Source organism: Wyeomyia smithii, chromosome 2 (assembly GCF_029784165.1).
Source record: "Wyeomyia smithii strain HCP4-BCI-WySm-NY-G18 chromosome 2, ASM2978416v1, whole genome shotgun sequence".
In the NCBI taxonomy this organism is placed as follows: Eukaryota; Metazoa; Arthropoda; class Insecta; order Diptera; family Culicidae; genus Wyeomyia; species Wyeomyia smithii.
Genome location: NC_073695.1, coordinates 273,236,387 through 273,259,938, shown reverse-complemented (window position 1 = coordinate 273,259,938; position 23,552 = coordinate 273,236,387). Strand labels below are relative to the sequence as shown.

Below are 23,552 nucleotides of genomic sequence, written 5' to 3'. Positions count from 1 at the left end.
GTTAAAGTGATGGTTGAAATAATAGAAAGATACTTTATACTGTAACCGATTATAATGAAAAAGTGAGCAATCGATATTTTGTAGCTAATAACACTAATACAATCAGTGGGGAATTGTCGATTAGATTCGAGATGGAATCAGAAGTCGAATTGACCTTAAATCAGCAAACTTTTAATCAATTTTACTTGTTCAAATGCGACTTGATATGATAGTAATGCACTACATTTAAATTTTCTTCATATGACGAGATACCTTTTATTGACTAAAGTCTCTATAAATATGGTACTAACATGACACAACACTACCGACAGCATGGCTTTCTTATAATAGTCAGATAGATGATAGATCTTTTGTTCCGTTTGATTTGTTGGTAAATTTGCGAAGCAAACATCAAATTACACTGTACCCGACATCCAGCATGTCTTCATGAACAACTGTATAGGACAATCAATAATTTTGATTTTTTGATAAAGACCTGAAACCAAATTCTTTTTTAAGCAAGATAAAAATTACTACCGGTAAATGAATTGTGCAATCCGCGCCCTATCTAATGCATTTTAAATCTTAACCAAATTGTAAGGTGTCGACTGATTCGCATCGTTTAAATGCAATTGAATCTTAGCTCTGTCTAGGAAATAGGTCACATCCGCACTATAAATCGTAATCACTGACCGATTTCCGCAGTTCAAGAAAAACAAACCCATTTTGGTCATCATAGTCAGAAAAAAACAGACAACCATCTTGGAACGTCAAATGTTACGTTGCAATGCAAAATTGCAGTCTTAAACCCATCTCTACTAACCATCGGACGAATCGTCGTCATCAGAGTTCCCCGTTTGGAAGACGTTCCGAAATGGCAAAGACAACAACATTACAGCGATAACCGATTTCCGGACTCGCATGCCCCGAGCGGACCACAGAGCAAATTGACGCTTCATCAACCCTAGATCGCTTCATAAGCTCATACCAACACGGCCTCGTTCGGGTGCGATTATGATTTGAGCCAGCCATCATATGTATTATAGCGATGCGTGTTCACAGCCTAACAACGTTGGGTGGACGCCCATCTCGTACCACCATGGCGGCGAGGTGACGCGGCGCAATAATCCGGTCAAATCGGACACCGGCATCCTTGTCCGGTATCAAGCTGGCGAAAATATTATGCAATTGTCCGTAGCCTTTAAAATACATGGGAAGCGACGGCAACTTTTGCTTTCTTCCTACACTTTCGCACGAGGACAGAACTGGTTTCCTTTCGCGCTGGAACTGCTAAAGCCGGTCAGCGAATCCAATGAGGAAAAAAGCTCACACGTCATTTAGCAGCCGGACGATAATCGCTCGGTAAACAGCAGATGGAAGCGCACCTCGCGGGCCAGACAAACCGTAAAATGATCGAAATCGGTTTCCCCATCGCGAGCGATGATCGGACAGACCAAGCGGCCGATCGCCCTCGGGGTGCTTTTTGACTTCGTCATCATTGTTACGGGGGATATTGATTAATTAATAGCTCTACTGATCGATCAATTTTTTCTGTGCTCTCGAACGAACATAAAAACGACCCACAGCGGAGTAGACGTTTTGGGCAAAAAGTGTCTTCATTACTTCATGTACACTTTGGCCATTGTTTGATTGAAAGTGCTTGATCCCTTTTGACTTCTTTGTAACGATGGCTGAAAGCCCTCCGTTGGTGGCTGTTTTTACCGCGGTTCATCATCGAATTGAATATGGGTGAAGTATAAGTGGTTAACATTGTGCGCATGGGTTATCCAATGGATTGAATAATAATTGTTTTCCAATTTTTCGATGTCAACGAGCCGACGATTTTTTTTTCTCTCTTTGTTATGGGAAATCACGAAACACGAGGCGATCGTACGAATACGGTTCATTAATTATTTCTCATTAAATTCAATCATAAATGCGTCAATCGACGCAATATTCATGCTTGAATTGAACTCCATACGAAAAGTTCTCGCAGGATTCAGCCATCGCAAGAACGGAAAGATCACTGGCACGTGCTAAACGTCCCACACATTCTCCGAAACAGCCTTGACAGCCTTGACTTATATGGATACGCGATTATCCAACGTGCTTATTATAGGTTCAATAAGCCTCGCTATTACGAGTTCGGAAATCGATTCCGGCATTCCGGCAGTTCTGCTGGGGCGATCGGCAACACCGAGAGGTGGCGGAATGACGTGACGGATGAGGATTGTAATTGAGAGACCTCTTTCTTGCAGTGGAAATAGTTCACGGAACAAAGAGCGCGCGCGCACTTTGCTTTGGAGCTGGGGGCTGTGGCGCGGCGCATCTTCTGCGCTGATGCTGCTTGTTCTGATGCAGTGACGACGACCGACGGACCGGGTACTGGAGCCAGTGCCCATTGTGCTCCTCGTCGATACATTGTTATTATCGTTTCGCGCGATTTTTCGCAATGTTCGGTACGCCGGTTAGGCTTTTAAGGCTGCGCCGAGTGCAAGCCATTTGCGAACGTGAAAGCACAAATGCAGCAGAATTTGCAACATTTTACTCTGCTTGCGGAAGAAGAGCATTATAAACTGCGACAATGACATTAACCTTTCGCTTGCCTTTTTTTCTGTACAGGCGTTAGATTGTAATGCAAAAAAGTTGCTCTTATTTAATCATCGATTGCTGCACAGTTTTTCCTTTAACGATTGAATCAGCACACGAAATCGATTCCTTGCTCTGCCTATGCGTCGCCAACCGTGGGGCCGTTTATCACATCAAACCAACTGCAGCAGCAGCGGGACGTTGCACTTCCATCCCGTCAAACCACTTTCACGCCGAACAAAAAGCGGCCTGCGCACTAGTAACGAATGCTCATCGATCGACGATAATAAATTCAAATCAGGATCAGCCGGTTGCAATTGTGGAGCCCAACGAGGGAGCGTCCATGTTTGCTGGATAGCATTTACGGTTTGTTATGACTAAAGATAAAATATTGCTTTTGCATTATTAGTTTAAACATAATTTTTCAATAATTTAGAGATATGATTTTTAAACCACTGTGTGTGCACAGTTCAACATGCATCAGTATTGTGCACAGAAATAGTAGCAATATTATATACGAAATTCAAATTCGGTTACGATCAAGATATATATCCAGTTCTGCCGAGAATACAGAATTAGTACGAAAAAAAATCATTCAATTGCATTCAATGGCCTTGAGAAAGGTTTGCAAAGCAGCATCACTACGAATGCTCCCCTCTGACCGTCTGCACCCCACGACTGCAAACACGAAACGAGTTTTTCTATGGATTGCTCAAATTGCCTAAAAACCTTATTTTTTGTTTAATTTGATATGATTTTTTAAAACTAACGTATGAAGATATAATGCTGTGCTATTGGAAGGCAGCAATAAATTAAATTTTCAACCTTATTTCAACTACGTAAATTTCTTTCCTTGTAATTAGCATCATATGTCTTCTAGAGTAAAAAATCTCGAATTTCTCTTCAGTGAAGCTGATAAACATCGCAATCAGGATAATTTTGTTCACATAAAACTCTTTTTCAATGCTGTCGTTGCAGTTCGTAATTTGCAGTGGGTTTTTTATCCAATCACATTGTTAAAGATTTTGAATTTTCTGAAATTGTCTCACGGAGATTCTCTCAGTTCTTTTTATTCAATGATTAGGGGACATCCACATTCTACGTGGAGAGATTTTTAACAATTTTGGTCTCCCACTCTCCTTCTCCGTGGACAACTGGCCATATGAATTCTAAAAATGTTGAATGGACATTACACGAGCCCCCTTCCCCCCCTCAAAGCTGTCCACGTGGAATGTGTATGGCCATTTATATAATTCCAGATGGGTGTCACCAAAACTTAGATATATTAAATTATGGTTAGAGCTACTAAACAAGTCGTCAAGAGATAGCTTCAAGAAAAACGCCTCAATTTCCATTTCAAAATATCGAAAAAAGTATTGAATCTGAGATCCTACACTGGGAAAAATTATATTTAAACCCGTAAATTGATTATAGAAAAAATGGTCATTTCCAATCTCTTCAAGCTCTAGTTTTTGAGATAGACAATTTAGTTACTTGAAACTCTTCTGAATATGTATAAACAGGTACTTTTATATAAACCTCCGTGATTCAGCTGAAAGTGATTTATTGGATAATGTTTACGTAAAAACAAATTTTGTCTCTTCATAGGTAGGGTATCGGCTCTGTTATCGTCAGGTTTTAATTATGATCGTCCGGGGGGTAAATGGTGTCCCAGAGCGTCAATATCTTGTATGATGGTTCTTCATATTGCAGAGCATCTTCCTGCAAAAGATTAGTTCTCTATGACTTTATTACCCCCCGGACGATATATGGATATATATGAACACGGGCTGAGGATGTGAATTAGACTTTTAAAAAATTTCTCTCGTCCAGACGGGACTCGAACCCGCAGTCTCCGATGTAATAAATAAGGGGTTTTTATGCTATATTCGCTGAAAATTTTCGAGTCGAGAGTATGAATGGATGTGTGAGTGTAGACCATTGAATTATTCATGATGGTACGATCAGAATATTTACGGTGGTAAGCATGATGGTATTTTTTTCGTTAGGGAATTAGAATTACGTTGTCCATTGATGTGAACTTTTGTAATACGCATGGGGGTATATAAGTGTTCATGAACATATTTGTTTGATTTACATTACATTAACGGGGGACACCTAAAATTTTGGATATTTTTACTACTGTTTAAAAAAGCTAGATTAAAGAATTAAAAGCAAACTGATTTAAATTTCATGAAAATGCGTTCATTGTTAACTGAAAAAAAATGACCATTTGAGTAAGGTTTGTATAATTTTGTAATATTCTTATCCGCTTGTTTAACTGATCGGTTGTAGAACTCTCAAACATTTTTGTTAGTATTTTTGTTATCTCAAGCAAGACTCGCTGGTTTTGCAATTCGCCTCAAACTACCATCAATTGCATCACATGAACCTTTTCCGTGGGATATTAGGCTTCTTATCCGTTCATTGAATTGAAGTTTCAAAGACTGACCAAATTCTTTTTATATTTTATATTGTGCTGCAACTCCAGCTGGCAAAAAAGTCTTCAAGAACTGTTATATAATATTCTGGAGAAATTAGTCTTGTATGAGGGATGGAACACTAAACAATGTAAGTTCTGTAGTAGTATTAGAAGTGCTAAGCCACGATACAATATCAGTTCAATTGTTCATATGGAAATTGTAGATTATATGATTATGGAAATGAATTTTGAGAGAGCGAGGATCAATTATACGCTTATTGCATAGTTTTTATCACTATCAGCAACATTTTGAAGAGTGGTAGAAGAATATCAACTACTTCAATTGTATGATTTTGAGGCGCTGAAAAGTGCCATCGGTGTTTTACAGAAGTGACACCGGCAGGTATGTTCAATTTATTGTCATTTCGGATTGTCATTTACCAATGACTCGAGATGATTCTAGTTCTGTTATTTCTTCACACACACTACAAGCAAGCAAACAACACATATTACAAGCATGCTTGTCGATCTCTTCAGTATGTGGAAGAGTGGAGAAAAAATTCACCGCGCACTTCCCTTTCAGTATGTGCCTGTGTGTAGCAAATGCTTTCACCACACTGCATCTTTCTCCACTCCAAAGTGTCTCAAACACAAACACAATTCCAGCTCATCCCGCATCTGATTGAAACAAGAGGGGTGAATCACTCTACAGAGAAAACGCAGTAGCTACACCGCGAAAAACAAATTCGACCGGAGTAAACTCGACCGGCACGAGCAACGCAGTCTATTTTTTTTCTCCCAATCTCTTTTCCTCTTCTGCCTCGCTCAACAAACAAACTGTAAAACGCACCGCTGATAGCTCTGCTGTGTAATTATTGTGCATGATGTCCATACGTGTGAGAAAATACACCATACTTCATTGTCTCGCAAGACAGAAATTTCAGATTTCACCGCGGTGCTTTCAGGAAGCTCACTAGATAAAAATCGTCTGTCGTTCTCTTCTAGCATGTGCGTTGATTTGCTCTTTAGTGTGATGGCAGTTGTTTTCGCAGTGCAAGATGTTCTCCTGCACTCTAGAGGTTTTCTGAAGAGAAAAGACGAGCATGATTACAAGTAATCACACGTTACCAGCACACGCACAACTAACTAATTGTAGTGGCCAAAGGGCTGAATGTGAACGCGCAAATCCGAACAGAATCACTAACAGATCCGGACATGTTTAGTAATGCTCTGTTCATTCGTCCGCTGTGCAATTCTGCGGTCTAATGAGCGGAGTTGAAGCAAAAATCATACAAACATTCATATTCAAAATCGCCGTCTGCTGCGCTGCACAGTGGAGCACTTAGAACATTAAACCTGATCAAAATTATTTTGAAGGATTTTCAGACTAGAAACGTATCATGAATCGGAAATATAAAATAATAAATAGTTGTGACTAAAAATTTCATGGAATAACCCACCTTTGAGTGATTTGCTACTTTTCTGATTTGTTTGTTTTTTTTTTCCTGGTGATTTCTCATTAATCAATGTGAGCACTCAGAAGAATCTGAAGAGTCACTAGTCGTAATCAAAGGATCCGAATTCAATAGCAACCTGTTAAAATTGTCTCAGAACACTCATCCATGAAATAACAGAGGCAACAACACTGCCGGAAGCTCAATAGTTGAAAATTTCCGATGATTTTCACAATGATGTAACTTATGAGTTCGGATTGGTTCGGCTGATCTAATACCACCAGTTCGACCAGAGACATACAGGCTTTCATTTGCAATTGATTGTTTACATTGAAATTCATTAATACTTAACTTACTTCATATAATATAACATATAAAAAATCTCATTTACACACGCAAAAGTTGAAGTCTTGTACAATCATTGTGACTTCTCGATTCGCACAAATGTTGCACAGAAATCGCACAATAAATGTGTGAAACGCATAACGCAACAGTTGTACTGCGAATACATTGACATAGAATGAAATCAGAATATGTATCATATACCGACACTTTATTTCTCACGTCGAGTGTATTAGTGACTGCTACTCATGGAGCAGTGCAAGCAGCAAACAACAACTTGTGAACTCACAAGATTTATATAGCTATAATACTCGATCGATTTATCTCGATGGATTTGGTCATTCAAAAGTACCATTGGATGATTTGCAAAAAATAACGAAACAAAATTCTGTTTACAACATTTTGTAATCGCAAAACTAGCAAAACCCTCCATTCCACAAAGTCACAAAAGCGTTGCTGATTTTTTATGGCAACACTTGTAAATTGTGAATAATTATTATTTGTCATTCTGTGCACGCGCTTTTTTCTCAAGCGACGAGAGAAATTTCTCTCTAGCTCGTAGAATTTCCAAGACTAGACACGTCACATACAATTTGCAGGTTGCTCTTTCGCTTCTTATTCGGTTCGGATTGCGACGCACAAGGCGATATCTCGTTGCTTACGGAATGAGCGAGACACCCGTGCTGTACATACTTGATACCAGTGTTGTTAGTCTCACTTATACTGTCGGTGCGTGCTTGCTGCTATTCAGAGGAATGCATGAAGAAGAAAAAGTATCTCGAAAGCGTGTGTGCAAAAGACTTGAAAAGCGTCCTCAAGCAGAAAAGAGAAGAATGGTTTTGCTTCTCGCTCGCTTTGCAATGCTGCTTGATACCAGTTGAAACTGTTTAGGTGTAGTAGTTTGGAGTTGCCAAATACATTGGAGAAATGCTAGAGCATTAATTACGTTATGCCCAACACGCAATCATTGTACTGGTTCCGAATTACATCAACAATTGCGCTAAAAACGCACAATTTTGTACTGGTTTCGCACCATCCAACTTTTGCGTGCAGCATTTTTGTGTTCATTAAAATGTTCCCTGGCAATATCGAGAGTATTTATAAGTCTTTTGATTGTTTTGAAAAAATGAACGGTACGGCGGGAGCTTCGAATGCAACAACAGCAAGCTAAAATGTTATCGATTTCAACCAGCTGTAACAAAGGTTAACAATACTTGTGGATGCTTATGAGCTGTCAAAAGATTCAGTAGGTATCACACTTCAAAATGAGACTATGCAGAACATGGTTAATAAACTTTTTCGATTTTTGATCAGGTTTTTACTTGATTTACTCCTATGTGTTCTGTGACTTGCTGCTGGTCGATCTGCTTTTTAGTAAAACATCCTCTTGGTACTGTGATCAGATCAAAAATATTTGAAATCTCGATTGTGTTTTAGCTTGAACTGAGACCCACAAAAAATATAACAACTGTCATTTTTTTACCGAGCACTCAGTGGCGCTGTTTTCGACAATAAATTACCGAGATTCGGTCATTAAATGTAAAGTGTGTAGAGATTGGTGGATTTATTGAAGATCGTGCCCCGCATGTTAGAGGCCGCACGTTTCATTACACCTTCAAGCGCAATGTTGAACAGGAACTGTACACCACCCATCGTGGCCTTGATCAGTCTTTTTAGTTTCGCAGGAAAACCATTTTCGTCCGTGATTTTTCATAGCTCTACACGGTCGATAGTATCGTAGGCGGCCTTGAAATCGATGAATATGTGGTGCGTGGGGACTTGGTATTCGCGAGACTTTTGGAGGATCTGCCGCAGCATGAAGATTTGGTCCGTTGTCGATCGCCCACCCACAAAACCGGCTCGACAACTTCCAACAAACCTCCCTGCTAGCGGCGAGAAACGGCGAAAGACGATTTGGGAGAGCACTTTGTAAGCTGCGTTGAGAATCGTGTTCGCTCGATAGTTCTCACATTCCAATTCATTTTTTTTTCACGTAGAACTACGTCTTTGGGGAAGATTCTAAAGGAAGCTAAAATGAAAATCTTAAATCTTTTATTTTTTTTTTTTTAAATTGGAACATGTTATGAAATGAATTTCAGTTGTTTACTGTTGTACTATTGGAAAATATCTGGTCTTGTTTTACACATTTCGATCAACTAGAGCTAAAAAGAATTCTCAAGACTTCCCAGTCTAAAAGACTAGGATTCTTGAATGAGAATCGTGTTATGAGATTTTTTTGGAGACGAAACCTTTAACTTTAACCGATTGGGTTTTTTTACAGACACCGGAAATCACCATCTTGAAGTTCAAAATGGCGACTGGGATCGTTTTCCGATCTCTGGATGACATCCTAGTTCCAAAAATACCCACATTGGATGGTATTTGATCCAGTCTCCGACTGGATGGACGTTAGGACCAACATGGATATTCCATATAGAGTGATTGAAACAAACCGCTCTATGCGGAACGATGGAGGGCCTAATCTTCCACCTGGCATCGTCAGTTTTTATACGGACGGTTCGAAAATGGGATCCCTAACGGGATCTGGTATATGCGGACCCGGTATCAGGGAAACGTTTTCCCTGGGAAAATAGCCCACCGCTTTTCAAGCAGGGGTATATGCCATATATATCTGCGCAAAAATATGTCTGCAACGCAACTACAGACATGCGAAAATCGGTATATTCTCGGACAGTCAAGCAGCACTACTAGCACTTAAGTCCGTTAAATGCGCTTCTAAACTTGTTTGGGAATGCATTGAAACTCTACGGGAACTTTCCCGACAGAATTCAGTTTCTCTGTTTTGGGTGCCCGGACACTGCGGAGTCGAGGGTAATGAACACGCTGACTGCCTAGCAAGACAGGGATCAGCTCAGCGGTTTATTGGCCCCGAGCCGTTTCTGGGTACGTCCATTTTCGCTATCAAAAGCGAACTACTAACTTGGGAAAGGCTAGAAATAGTATCCCAATGGCAACAGGCACAGGGTTGTAGACAAGCTAAACAGTTTATCTATCCGAACCCTGGAACCGCCAGAAAGCTACTTAGTCTAAATCGTAGTGACCTACGGATAATCACGGGACTCCTCACCGGACACTGTCCCGCTTTTTATCATTTAAAGAAAATCGGCCTAGTGTTGAACGACACCTGCCGATTCTGCAAATCTGAACCAGAGAGTTCAGAGCATTTGCTTTGCTCTTGCGAAGCTCTTGCTTCCTCTAGGTTCAACTTCTTAGGAAGCTACCTTTTAACTCCATACCAAGTGTGGAGCTCTAATCCCAAACAGGTAATTAGTTTCATCAACTATGTTGTACCTAATTGGGGTACAAGTTTACAACAAAACAGTTCTACTCCATCAATGAGTACGAGCAATCCGTAGCCTGTGCACAGCAATCGGGGCCCGCCACAAAAGACAATCAGCAAGAATGTCGCAGTGGCATTTCAGTACCCAGTGCCCTTCAGGCATACAGAGAATAATTTGATGATAGTTATTTTATTGTTTTTATGGCCACCATAATCTCCAGTAGAAACTGTTCCGGAAGGACTATTTCGAGTGCATATTTCCAAAACAATGTTATTTTATGAACTTTGAACCAATAATTGTTGGATCTTATATAATTGAAATTTCGCAGCTACGAAAGAGAAAAGGAATTCTTCCGGGGCACCGCTGACTTGAAAATAAATAAGCTACTGAATCTTTTGGTGTTAAAACTATTGAAATCGGATGAAAAAGATACAAGAATTTTAATTTGGAAATTACTAGGGTATCCCGCCAAGCACCTAAATAGCCAAATACGGTGGTATGAGTATTTTCGCAACCGGAATGATGTATGAAAATCCGAAATCGACACTAGATACCATTAAGTGTTGACGATAAGCTTAAAAAGCATCTTGATAAGGAACGAACAAATAATTTCGCATCAATAGACAAAGTAATTGTATCTCGCTAACAAAAAATAAACGAAAAAATAATATCTTCCCCTGAAGACATCACTGACCAGTGACGAAACGTCGGATAGTATTAAATAAGTCGTTCTATTTTTTGTGACTGCTCAGCCGAAAGTAAAAATCACACGCTCATGCCAAATGCCCTTTACACATGAATACCAATAAACCTACTCAATCATTTTAACAGGTCGACCCATATCGATTTTAATTGAAAACCACGGTATTTTGACATTTGACGAGTTTTAACATTGAAATCTGAGTGTAAAAAAATTGATTTCGGTATGCATGACATGGCGGATGGATTTCGTGCTGTGAAGTGAAGCACAGGTGTATTCCACTTAGATATGAATAATGTCTCTGAAAAAGGTGAGTTTAAAGCCATCTAAGGAATGTTCATTTTATAAAACGGACATTTTGAATAGACGATAAAAACTAAACATTAACTCCAAATTTGATGAATCTTCCTTTATCGTGTAGTTGAGTTTGTTGACATTGTGCCGGTGTTTTGGTTTTGGTGTCGGAACGGTTAAGTTTCGGAAAATGGCACGAATCGATCAAGATACTCGTTTTTTGATTGTTCAAAAGTACTGTTCCGAGGGACTATCCTGTAGAAATATTGCAAAACTTGTGAAAAGGTCTAAGTCTACTGTGTACCAGATCATCAGAAAGTTTGGAGAACACGATTCTCTTGAAGATTTGCCAAGATCCAAAACCAGAAAAGGTGCGGCTATTCCACAAATCGAGCAGAAGTGTGTGAAGCTTTTACTGTCCAATGAATGTGACTCTGTGCGAAAAATTGCTTAAAAACTCAGAGTTAGTATAGGAACGGTTCAAAATATCAAACGAAGGAATAATATCAGAACCTACAAAAAACAGAAGACACCGAAACGGACCGAGGAACAGCATGAACGGGCAAAGGAACGATGTCAGAGGTTTGATAGGATACTGAAAAAGCAATGAAACTGTTGCATTTTAATGGATGACGAGACTTACTGAAAACTGGACGCAACAACACTTCCGGGGCCACAATTTTTCAATTCTATTGTAGGTAGGGAAGTACCAGATGTAAAACGATCGATTAGAATGGACAAGTTTGGTAAGAAAGTGCTTGTATGGCAAGCTTTTTGTTCTTGTGGAAAAAAAAGTTTGCCATATTTCACAATAGGAACCATAAGCGCTGAGAATTACCGGAAGGAGTGCATTCAAAAACGTCTTGTTGCTGTGTATCGTCAACACAAGACCCCACCAATGTTCTGGCCAGACCTTGCATCCGCCCACTACGCTGCTGCCACTCTTGAAATGCTGAAGAAATATACGATTAAATTAGTCGAAGAGGCGAATAATCCACCAAATTGTCCAGAGCTACGTCCGGTTGAACGCTATTGGGTAATTATCAAGCGGTATCTTCGAAAGGATGGTAGAGAAGCACAGTCAATTGATGAGTTCAAGAAAATGTGGTCATCTGCAAGCCGAAAAGTTAAGCCAGAAACTGTAAAGAGGCTTATGAGTGGAGTTCGAGGGAAAGTTCACCAGTTTTATAGTTAGATGAACTGAGTTAGGTTTTACATTTTGTACTTTTTGTTGAAAAATAAACCTTCATTTTGCAAAAAACCGTCTGGAAATTGCTTGAAAAATAATAAAGATATCACCAAAACAAAGTGTCCGTTTGATAAAATGAACAGTCCTTAAACTGACCGTTTTTTTTTTGGAAATTCATTTTATATTTTTGAAATTATTTTTTTCCAGTGCAGAAAAGATTGAAAATGGGGTCGATACAACAAAAAGTAGCAAAATATAAGTAACAAATTTTTGCGAAGGATAGGAAACGTTTTTAGGAATAAAACCACTATTACTATTTACAAATATAGAAAGTAACACAGTAGGTATCCAAATTCATGAAATTACTCCATTTATTGTTCCTTCTGAATTGGTTCTTTAGGCCCCTAAGAGCCCCAGGAAAATCTGTCTAGAAATGGCCATTTTGAAGGGAAATCTTCAACCTTACCCAAAACCATAAAAATGGCCTGGTAATATAATAAATTATGAACTAATTATTGTAAGATTTTGATCAAATATTCATAAGATTTCTCAGTTTTGGAACACAGCCAGAGAAAATCGAACTTCCGAGTATGAGAAGAATCTTTCTAGACACTGTGACGCTCCTATGAAAGTAAATAAGATGCTGAATCTGTTGGTGCTAAAACTATCGACAACGGATAAAAATTTCAAAAGTTACAATAACTTTAAACGCAGTTAAAGAATGAATCTTTTAATCTGCAAGCAGATTAGTGTGTTTTTTTTTCTCGAGCACACAACGGTTCAGTTGTTGTTTATTCGCTCAATTCATTAATTTTGTAGAAAAGCGTGCTTGCTTTTTCCGATTTTTCACGCGGCTTTTGCCGAGTGGTTAGTTGAATCTCTCAGGTTGGAACGTTCGCAATGCGCACTGCCTCTAGCATTGATTGGATCAAACTGTAGGTCGAACCACGAACAAAAATCTAATATTGTTGGATTAAAATATGTCACAATTGGAAAGTTTTTTTCTGGAATAAAACGTTTAAATACTGGTAAAATATAGATGAATTGATGTTTTGTAACTAGATCGAAGGCCATAATACTGTAGAGTAAGGCTGTGCGAAATTTCGTGGTTCCCGAAATTAAACGAATTTTTTCTCTAAATTCTTCAAAAAATGACTAGAATTTATAAATTTTAAGCAAATATTTTTATTGATTTATATTTCAACAGAATGTTTAGAGATGTTATGAGTTTATTTGAGGGAAAATTTTTCAAGAAAATCCTGGAAATTAGGAAAATTATGGTATTGATTTTTTAAAACTTTATACTATAAAAGCTTTGAAGCATTTCCGGACCTTAATTAGAGCTTATAACATCAGAAAAATTGGTTCAGAAATCAAAATTTGTATCTATTTATTAAAAAAATCACAAGAAGGTTGTATGCAAAGCCACGACCGCAAGGTTGAAGTAGAATACTTTTACAAGAAAGATAACCAGGCTGCTTGCGTGTCAGTCATTTTTTCTAGTAAATAAATGTTGACCGTTCATTGGCAGTAATGTAATTTCTTTTTGTCTGATATTTTGAATGAAGTTCATTGGATATTTTTAAATTTTGTGCAAATGAGAAGTTGAAGTGCTGCCGAATTGTAATATGCACATTTAATACGACATCATTAAACGGGAACGGAACAAAGGCTACGGTTATGCAGAACACGAATGCCGGCGCGATGCGATTCGCCTTACCGTGGTGAAATGTACAGCTCTTTTTAAGACGAAGTAGAACTATACATTTCAACAGATTTCGTCTTGCCGAATCGCATCGCGCCGTTATTTGCGTTCTGCATGACCGTAGCCAAACACTACAGATGAAGATAATTAACTTTGGATTATAGCGCAAAACGAGAAAATATTAACTCTTCAAATAATCATTTGTGTTCTTCAAATTTCAGTTGTTCAATTTAATATCCGATGAAATGTTTGTTTATTATCTGATGAAGCTCTTATATAGGCCAAATGATGCGTTCCCAATTTACTAGGTCCACAACTCTGCCGACCGTGCTTGGGAAAGCGCGGTATAACGACCAATCAGAGGTCGAATTTTGTGTTTTGACAAGGCTTAAGAGTTTTCAATAGTACAATAGTTCGAATGATAAAATTGCAATTTCATGCATTTGGTAGGAATCTTAGAAGATTTTCTAATCAATTGCTGCAAAAACGAAGGAAATCCATCGAAAACTAACCGATTTATTAGCATTTGAAATTTTTCTCACTTTTTTCAGTTTTAGATTTTCATTTTACATCCCTATGTAGCCGAACTTCCTGAGAGAAGTATTCTAATTCAAAATTAAATCTTCATTAATTCATTTGTTGTCCTTATAAGGACAATTGTTCAATTTATCATAGGATGTAGTGTTTATCTTACATCTCTGTGTTACCTTGATAGTGAGGACTAAGGCGCACGGTGAACACAATGAGAAAGGTGTTTTCACATTGAAAACTAGATACGGCTTTACTGAAGGAAGTGTTGGCAAATGCATCTACCGCTAATACCACCGCTATCATACGAAAGCGCGTCGTTCCATGTGGGGAATATCAAGAACGAAAAATGACGCGCGTCTAAGCATAACCCGAACTGTTTCGCCGTGCTGCTCCCATTCACCTTTACATCGGCCTCAGGGAAGTACCGGCTGCATCTGCATCTACCGCTGAGGCTGTCACTATATTGCTGTTGGTACCAAAAGCTATTAACTCTACAAATAAGTGTGTTATTTGTTCTCAAAAGAACAATTGTTCAATTCAAAATCAGATTTACGCAATCGCATCTCTGTAATATTACCGACAATAATATTCTTCTGAACAAACTGATACAACTTTCCCATTAGGCCTCTGCCATAATAGACGCGAAAAGCGACGCGAACCGATTCGCTCGGCTGTAGGTTAATGTACAGCCATCAGTAGAGGTGTACATCAACCTACGGCCGAGCGAATCGGTTCGCGCCGCTTTTCGCGTCTACTATGGCATAGGCCTTAGAGAAAGTTGCTGGCTGATGTATTCACTTCATGCAAGCCTGCTGCTGATGCTTCCCGCTACCACACTGAAACAGCATTTCAGTGAAGGGAGTGTCGTTGCATCAGCTGACCATGCTACTATCGATGCTGATATACCCGCTGCAACAACTACGCTATGCATAGCCATGCCACAGTTGTGGCCGCTATACGCTGGCCCAACTGCTGAGCACCTGCAACGCTATCCGTAGCCATGCCACAGTTGTGGCCGCCATTGGTATCCGCTGTACCTGCATCTGCTGGCCCTGCTGCTATCGATGGTGAGATCCGCTGAAACTGCTACGCTTATCCGCAGCTATGCCACAGTTGTGGCCGATATCCGTTATCGATGGTACCCACTGCTCGCTCCCGCTGCTGCTAAGGGAGGACTGCTGTCGTCGCTGTTCAGAACTACTATGAGCGGCTTCGACTAAAACAGGCTCTTATATAAGGATGAAAATAGGAATGAATTATTTTACGTACGTGGTGGAATGATATAACTTGAAAAATATGTGTGACTTCATTCTGGTTCAGAGCGATCATTTGATAAGCTCCACCTCTTTTTTCAGTTTCTAAAGTTTTTCCTCAGTTTCGTAGCACGGATGCACAAAAATGATATCTTGTGAACATTCTGTCGAGCCGGACCGATAGCACTCTCATTGAAGCAACAAAATAAAATGTTTTGTGTCGTGTTGCGCAGCTTGGTTGAAGAAAATGTTCCCGTCCCCATGTCGCATGTAAGCAGATTACTGCGTTCAGTAGACAGTAGATAGTGTATCCAGCGAATAAACACCGATGGTGCTCTCACACACGCAACGGTTTTAACCCGTATCTTATTGCGGTTTGTAACATCAAGCGATTTCGTTTGCTCGCTGTTGCGTGTTGCATCATGTTGCAACTTGGCAGCAGGGAGACGACGAAATTCTGTTTATGCTGATTGATTGAATCGACTTCCTATTAGCTCTGCATAGTCGAACTAACTGCTTTTGTGAATGCGTACTAACAGGGCAGTTTATTATTCAATGTCGGTTATGCTGATCGCAGCCTTTGCGCTGCCCCTACAGTGGGGGGTTTACTAAATAGAGTGAAAATTAGACAACTACAACAGAATTTGATTGCATCCCGCACAGAATGTCGGCTTGTGTTGATGCCAGAAAATTATTAACCTTCAATTATTTTTTTATTTGCCTTGAAAAAAGCATTTTGCTGTTAAAAATTGGTTGCTAATTACAACCTTTGAGCTGTCCTAACATTGGGGGAATTAAGATACATGGACAACATGCACTGTGGAAGCTATTTCACATTCAGTAAATTAGACGGGTGCGACAAATTTAAATTGCTAGGATGCAACACAGAATTCTTGCTTGCGTTGACAAAAATTATTAACTTCCAATGAATTGTTTATTTGCCTTCAAAAAGGCATTTTGATTTCCAAAATTGGATTTCCTGATGGCAATCTTCATGCTGCCCCAACACGGGGGGAATAATGGCTGTCTGGCGACACACGCTGAGAAAAACCGCGCTGCTCCTGAGACGTGGTGACCAACCACAGAGCTAGTGCTGCTGCTAAGGAAGGACGACTGCTGTTGTCGCTGTCTAGAACTATTATGAGCGGCTCCGGCTGAAACAGGCTCTTATATAGGCCAAATAGCATGTTTTTAATTGCAAGGTAGATGATCCTGTCGACCGTGCTTGGGAAGCAAGCATATAACGACCAATCAGAGGTCGAATTTTTCGTTTTGACAAGGCTTGACTATTTTCAATAGTACAATAGTGTGAATAATAAAATTACAATTATCTTATTTTGGGAAGAATCTTAGAAGATTTTCCAATCTATTGCTGCAAGAACGAAGGAAATCCATCGAATACTAACCGATTTATTAGCATTTGAAATTGGACATATTTTTCACTTTTTTCGGTTTTAGATATTCATTTCACATCCCTATGTAGCCGAACTTCCTGAGAGAAGTATTCTACTTCAAAATGTGTTCTGAATTTCGATAAATTTCGTTTTATTTCGTGAAACTCGAAATTTTGCGAAATTTCGCACACCCTTACTGTAGAGATGTTTTAACCGACTGATAGAGGCATTACCAGCCAAATTTACATCCCATATGAGCTTAATAATCAGAACCAGCTGAACCAGTTGTTTTCATAAAAACATCGGGGGTATGTATCGGTGAAAACTGAAGCAGCTTTATTTAAAATCTCTGAATATTCAATGGTTTATCAATGTTTGAGGTGATAGCTCGAACCCGGATTGTACAAATTATATTACAAAAAAAATGTACAAATTATATTACAGTAAAAACCTAAATTAATCCACCTAGCGGTGAGACCCAGCCTTTCTCCTTCGAACTTATAATTTGTTAAAATAGATTTACTCCAACACTTAAAAAATACACCTTGATTATTTCTGCTGGATTTGTTATTCATTCTAAACAACAAATTTTTGGTAGCCAACAGCACAACTATACCGAACATTTAAAATTTAACATATCATCGGCTTCGTGCAACACTGGCACAACTCAAAATTTTGCATTTTTGAGTTTTTGATGGCAAACGATGCCAAATACTGTTAAGTTTCATCACACGAAATCCCATTTCGAAAATCACAAAAATCCCAGAGTTATGAGTAGAAGTGCCTTTGCTGCACAAATCGAAATTTCTCCATAAAGTTAGTAAAAATAAGGTTTTAACTTGGACAACGTGAGCACGTAAAATGTGCATAGTAGACCCAAAGATGTTAAATAAGGATTGGTAATCTTAAACTTCAAATTTTCTTGAAAATCGAAAAATAAATTTTCGACGCAAATTTTCAAACGCGTTTTTCTCGAAACTATGTTTTTTGAGTTGTGCCAATGTTGCACGAAACCGACGATATGAATATAAATTAACACATATAGAAGGATTAGGTGCATAATGAGCACACGGGGCGAAATGGACACCCCTCTTTTATGCGAAACTACGCATTTTTCTAATATAATATGGTATGTGGAACTCTTCCTTAGTTACTACAGTATCTCTTTATGTAGAACAGAAGTGGTTTGTCTGTTTAAAATATGGAAATATATTAAAAAAATCAACTTGGTTCCCGGATGTTGGAAAAATTATTATTATTGCGCACTACAAAATAAGCTTCTACGGTCGCTTAAGTGGCTTAATCAAGTATGTAGGCACATCAATATGACGTATGGGTCGTACCCCAAATTTCACCATCATTGCAGTTTTGATTTTAAGCTTTAATTAGTATCAAAATGTCATGTTAACTTTAACTAATTCGATAGGGGCGAAATGGTCACCTTTAGGTGGGGTGAAATGAGCACACCTTGTCACATAAACTTACCTGAAATTCATCTCAGTAGACTTGTGAGTTTGTCTGTTTCCATAGTCAGTGTTTGTTTACAGTGATGGTGCGAGCATATATTAGAAAATTTTCGAGACCGAATCGGTCAGAAAAAGGAACTGCAGGCAGAATTGGCCACCATAAGGCGCGGAAGGACATTCAAGAATCAAGCCGCCAAGTATCACGGCATCTCGCGACAAACATTGGCCCATTAGTACTTCTACACAGTTTCAAGATATGTTCTATAAGAGTGCTCATTATACCCCATGGGTGCTCAGTATGCCCCAGTGGGGTGCTCATTGTGCCCCACACATCGATTGATTGCTAGTTTTTGATGCATGAATCTAATTTGTGGTTTTCACCATTATACGATAACCTTTCCAATTTGTGAATAGTGTACCTTTAATCATAGATAGTCAATTCAAGTTTTGCACTGAAGACAGCTTAAAATTTTTGTCGATTTCCATGCTTAAATCAGCAACCAAGCTAGGGTGCTCATTATGCCCCTATTCCCCCTACATGCAAATAACATTAAATTCTTTCAACTATATGATGCAATTTTGTTTTTGATTGTGGTATAATCGATTTGTACTCATATACTCAAAATATTCAAATTCTTTAAGTCAACGTTAGTCAGTAGAATTCAAATAATGTATAATTATATGTTGTTCCTTATACATTAATTTGAATGATCTTATCAGTGGAATTGAAATTCTTTAACGCAGTTGATATTACTGATCGTTTCTGAGAGGCATCCAATGAATGGCCAAATACCAATCAATATGGGTTCTTGAAATCTGGATTATACCCAGTGGCCAGGATCCGTACTAAAACCCAATTTTAAATTCAGATGACCACTTCTGGTTGCCTGATAATCATAAAATCATAAAATCCATCATAAAATTGCCGAACTGCCTAATCTGGGTATTTCTTTGGCGAAGATGGCGACAGTTTCCGATCAACAGCCTAAAGTGACAAATATCATCCAATACGATTTGGGGAAGCGGTATGATGCCCTGAGGCCAGAAATCATCTTCAGACGCCATTTTAAATTTCAGTAGCTTCCGGTTTCTACCAGTCTAAAAGGGACAAACATTACCCAATGTGAGTTTTTCAGTACCCGGGATGATGCTCAGAGCCCAGCAATCAACTTCATACTTCATTTTGAAATCCGAATTTGTGACACCTGTTTTCTTTAAATAAGTCGTGTAATCTTTAAAAGAAGAGATTTTCAATATTTTTACAATTCAACACATAATGGATAAAATAAAAGTCCGATTACACTGGTCAACACAAGTGTTGCCCCGAAGGTCAAACTAAGAAAAAATGAAAAATTATAGCTTTTCCTGTGATTTTTTTTCTTTCTAGGGAAATTATTATGAGCTTCAGAGAAGCATTTTTTTCGATTTTGTCAACCAGTGTTATAATCAAATTAAATGGGTACCAATAAAGCAACTAAACCTTCAATTTTAAAACTAAGATTGTTGAAATCAGTGATGCCATCGTTGGCAAAACGAGTGAATTTGATAAAGTTTTCTTAACACGTTTCTTTTCATAACCTTCGAACTACATGTTCAATCATCATAAAATTCGTTATTTAGGGGTTTTAAAGATAGCCCGTTCATTTGACACCTATTTTGTTCAAATCGGTTGTGTAGTTTCTGAGATAATGGAGTTTCATAACTTTTACATATTGATACATAACAGACAAAGTTACAGTCCGATTATAATAAAATTCAATAGGGTTTTATCAGGCAACTAGACCTTTCTATTGCAACTTATTTTGTGAAAATTGGTCCATCCATCTCTGAGAAAAGTGGGTGAGTTCAAACAGTTCTAGAAACATGTTTCTTGTCATAGCCTGATTTCACATTATTATACATAACGGACAAAGTTAAAGTCCAATAATGATAAAATTCAATAGGGTCTTATGGGGCAACAAGACCTTCCATATGATACTAATTTTGTAAAAATCAGTCCAGCCATCTCTGAGAAAAGTGAGTGAGTTTAAACAGTGTTTGAAACACGTTTCTTTGCATAACTTTTGAACTACATGTTCAATCATTATAAAACTATTTCACAAATGGTTCAAAAAACAAGCCCGTTCTTTTGATACCAATTTTGTTCAAATCGGTTTTGAAGTTTCTGAGATAATGAAGTTTTGTGATTTTCACATTTTGATACATAACCTCGAAACTAAAAATCCGATTACAATAAAATTCAATAGGGTCTTATGGGGCAACTGGGCCTTTCATTTACAATTAATTTCATGAAAATCTGTCCAGCCATCTCTGAGAAAATCGAGTGAGATTGGGAGACCGTTACATACATACACACACACACACACACACACACATACACACACACACATACACACACATACACACACACAAACACACATACAGAAAATGCACAGCTCGTCGAACTAAGTCGATTGATATACGAGATTCGACCCTTTGGAGCACTTTTATACCTTTGGTTTTTTCAGTGATTGCTATACCTTTCTAGGAGAAAGGCAAAATGTGCAAGAATCTGTAAACCGTAAAATTATCCAGAGTGGATAGAAAATAAATCGCTCTTCAATTTGAAATACGGTTTCTGTTATTTATGCCTGTGATTAACGAGAGATGTGAGTTGAAAACACAATTCGAAATTTACTCAAAATCAAAAATTTTCAAATAAAGTGCATCCGCTTTTCGTGCACTAAAGCAGATCACTAAATATGGACGAACCCCACCCAATCGTACGGTGTGGGATCCTATTGCGAAACCGATACCGGGATGGGAGCAGTGATTTTCCACCCGTTCAAGCCCTCGCCTAGATGCGTGTATAGCATGGTCTCATATGGAAGGAGTTGCAGCATTTTCCCTTGTTTGTATGACAGGCTCTGTCGCATACATAATGCTCCCGATGCAATGCCTGAAGCGGGGCAGCTCATACTACGATTTTACCTTGTTGTCATCGTTAGTTGGCTTCTTCTGCATGAACTGAAATGTTTTTCCTAACCGGTTTTGCAACCAATCCGCAGTGTCTCATCAACTGCCAATTTCATCCGGCTGCTCGGACTATCTGCCGATGTTGTCTCCGTTGATTGCTATTAGATAACAGTCATTAAATCGCACGTGATTGGGTGAAATACCAGATATCTGTTTACTGCACTTTTACCAGTTGACGAGTTCGACGCTCAAGCCTGCTAAAATCTGATTACCCTGAAATTAAATATTTCATGTTTCTGTACTAAAACTTATTGGGTTGATTTTTATTACACACATAATGTTATGCAACAACACAAGGTGATAATTTTCTGCAAAGCGGAAGATGTGTGCTGCACCAATCCAGTTTTCACCCCTGTTGAATCCTACAGTGAATTGCGAAAACCAACTTAAGAAGATCGTTTATGTAACGTTACACATTAAAATTTAACTTTCTACACAATTACCGAACACTTGTTCCAAATTCATGAATATAAATATTTGATTATCATTGTTAACGATCGATGAGCTGCAGAGCCGAATCGAATCATCCGCAATTATATTCAATCAAATTTTTCGACACCCGACCCGCTCAAGGGTTCTCGACTCTAAGTTTACAAAGAAAAAAATCGACCACTATTTTCACCGGCAGCCAGCTGCATGCCACTTTACACTGCTTGACCGACATTTTCCGTATCAATGAATGACGGAGAGCTCCAATCTGTGTGACTGGCAGATCGACGGCCGGACCGACCTAATCACCTACAAATTTGCATCTTCACTCGTCAATCATCCAATTGTCCGCTGGCCGCGACTTTGTGGTCAATGAGCCGCTGAATGCGTCTACGAATACGAGTGTACGAGTCAGCTTCGGTTTAGATTACCAAATCAGTGCACGGTCAGTGTACGGCAGCTCTCCAAACCGTTCACGTAATCCGGCAGGCTTTGAACTGCGCAGCGGTCTGGTCAGATACACGGGACAAGAGCGCTCCGCACCCTCGTGGAAATCGATATGAGCGAAAAAGTGTTTACCAGTGTAAACAGCGGGTTTGTTTCGCCGCGCTCCGTTTACTTTCTTCTTGAACCCGTGCTTGAATAGCGGCCACTTAGCCAAGGATTGGCCGATGGGACGCTGCTTGCTACTATTTTGATGGGCACCAGGAATGTGAGAAATTGCAACCGGTCAAGCATCCATCGATCGAACGACGACGATGACGACGACGACGAGGACGGCTTTCGCATGCATAAAATATGTTGGAGCTGTCCACCAAAGCTGTTGCGCTTCGTGTTGCTCATCAGTATACAAATTGAAGGGTTTTGTTTTCATTCAGTGGTTTTCCGTGTTGATTTAATGTGCAATATTTGCCTCCGTCTTCGTGCTGTCGCTCTGGTGTTACAGTTGATGGAAGCAGTTTTTTTTGACACAAGACAATCCTCGAATGCTATACTAGGGTAAATAGACCTACTGGGTTTGCATTCTGAAAGGTTCACCATGCATTGTGAAATAATGGTTATGCTAGTTTCCTAACTTACAAAATCGGTGAAACTTTGCTCTGCAATTTTCATTATATTTTTTATTTTGATTTTTAATGTGAGAATGTGAGAAATAGGAACATTTACACCACAGAGAGAGAGAGAGAGAGAGGTAAAGACAATAATTGAACTGTCAAATGATTTAGAAAATTGGATTCTCAATAAACGTGTTATGTGCAATGTAAATCTTTGTTTTACATTACAGCCAATAGAAATTGACTTACAGAGTATTACAATTAACAAATAACTTAATTTTCATTTGTATATTTGTTTGTTTGTTATATTTGTTTGTTTGTTTGTTAACATATTTACATTCTACGATAATTACTGATAAACTAAATTACAATTTATGTTGCGTTTGTTTATTAAAACTTCCCATAAAATTCCAGCAGAACCACACATTATACA

The 23,552-nt window shown here is 38.8% G+C and overlaps 1 long non-coding RNA gene across 1 annotated transcript; it reads right to left on the bottom strand.

The window, feature by feature from the left end:
• Nucleotides 1-355: 355 nt before the first annotated feature.
• LOC129722851 (uncharacterized) lies at nt 356-22,291 on the bottom strand. Its single transcript, XR_008727665.1, has 3 exons — nt 21,910-22,291; nt 21,591-21,848; nt 356-475 (listed from the first exon to the last, which is right to left on the bottom strand). It is a non-coding gene; the product is annotated as an uncharacterized LOC129722851 (long non-coding RNA).
• Between the last annotated feature and the right edge of the window lie 1,261 nt (nt 22,292-23,552).